Here is a 1,841-nt window from a genome sequence, read left to right as displayed (position 1 = left end):
AACTTAAAAAAAAAAAAAAAAAAAAACAGTGAAGTTCTCATGATACTTTCTTCATCAAGGATACCAATTTCTTCATTTTTTTTGTAAGAAAATGATTTCCCATTATATTGGATTTGAGTTATTTAAGTTTATAAAACATGTAATTTCGAACAATCTTAAAATTTTGAAGTTAATTTTTCGGCGAGTCTCACTGAAAAATGCATTCAAAAATAGCTAAAGAAGATGACTGAAGTCGTGGTTTGCAAAGGAAGGCATTGATGATGGAGGGTTGTGAAGAAGATGATGAATGGGAGGCAGGGATTGCGAAGAAGATGATGAAGGGGAGGGGGCGGGGTGCTATTTTTATTTTTTTATTAAGAAATTATAATATTTAAAAATAATATTAATAAAATGATTTAAATATAAACTTTTTAATTAAAAAAATAAAACATTATATAATCTACTGTTCACGTGCTCACACTCTCCTTGCCAAATCAGCATTTTGTACCTGATAGGTATCAATTTTAGTACTTAAGGGGCCTGATAGGTAAAGATCTTAGTTGAGGGGTCTACGTGAATTTTCAGGATAAGTTTGATGGGTTTATATAAAGTTTAATTACCTGCATTAATTTTTCAACTAAATATTTATTCTACTGCATTCTTTTAAAATTATTATACCAGCAGACCTCGACTGAAACATAGGACGACTTAAAGACATCAAGAAACAATTGTCAAACACGGAATCTAAAAAAGCTAAAATGTCACATCATTCGTCTCATAACAAAGGAGGTATTAAAAAGGACTTAAGAGCTTAATTTCAAAAGTCAATGAATTACTATTTAAGTCTTCTTCTTGTTTCTATTGGGTGGCCTTTGAAGTTTGTCATTAGCAAATTAATTACTTCAACTTCTTTCTTTAAACAGCTTTTCTTTCTGTCACACAACTATTTTTCTGATTCCCTGAGTTTACTTTCTTCAGACAAGCTTAATCCTAAACTTCAAGGTATGATTATGTTGGAATAATATTTGGGTGTTATACTTTCTTCTTTACTAATTACTTAAAATTTGCTATATTGACATTTCTGGTGTTAATTAGAGACTAATAAAGATTTTTATGTACTTTTTATACATCAGATCTTGAGAATTGCGTACATGGAAAGAGAAAAAGAAAAATGAAGGAGAAATAGAGAAATTAGCAAGCAACTCATTGGGATGTCATTCAATATTTGTATTTATACTTATATTGACCAGGATGAATATTTGCTTTATTTATCTTGCTACTCTTTTGTCGTTATTTTTCTTTATACATCCCAGATCGCCCAGTGTAATCACACTGGGTATGTTGTTCGTACTAAAGTGAATGATTTTTCATTAAAGGCTTTTGAAACTTGTGGTTCTAAACATGTCGGTGTGTACAAAAGCATGTCATTAAGGGTATGAACAAGAAGTTTTAAGTTAAATTGTTTCCAAAATGGAAAGAGATTTTGACCAGTCATCCAGCCTATTCAATTAACAAAAATAGAACCCATTTTATGCATAATTTGAAAGAAAATTTCAAGCCTAAGCTATGTTGGTCGGAAGATGGGGGCGAGTGGTGGTCGTGGTTCCGTGGAGCTAATATAGTGATGTAGAGAGTAGTTGTGTGGTGATTGCAATTGTAGATGTTTATAATTGGTGAGAAGTGAAGATGGTTGGGGGTTTGGTAAGGTGACAAAAAAGTTTTAAAATGAAGTGTAGGTGACACAAGTCTTAATTATTAGTTGGAGGTGATAATTACTTTATTATAAATTTAAAAAGTTGGAGAAGTTTGAAAATAACTCACAAGTTTTTAAATTTATACTTTGATCCCAATGTTTACCTAAA

At 30.9% G+C, this 1,841-nt stretch overlaps 1 long non-coding RNA gene across 1 annotated transcript; it reads left to right on the top strand.

Annotated features, from left to right (window-relative positions):
• The first annotated feature begins 676 nt into the window (after positions 1–676).
• LOC124898759 lies at positions 677–1,354 on the top strand. Its single transcript, XR_007055527.1, has 2 exons — positions 677–981; positions 1,113–1,354. It is a non-coding gene; the product is annotated as an uncharacterized LOC124898759 (long non-coding RNA).
• The last annotated feature ends 487 nt before the right edge of the window (positions 1,355–1,841 follow it).

This window comes from Capsicum annuum, chromosome 5 (genome assembly GCF_002878395.1).
Source record: "Capsicum annuum cultivar UCD-10X-F1 chromosome 5, UCD10Xv1.1, whole genome shotgun sequence".
Lineage (NCBI taxonomy): Eukaryota > Viridiplantae > Streptophyta > Magnoliopsida > Solanales > Solanaceae > Capsicum > Capsicum annuum.
The sequence above is the reverse complement of the archived record's forward strand: the minus strand, read 5'-3'. Positions and strand labels throughout refer to the sequence as shown.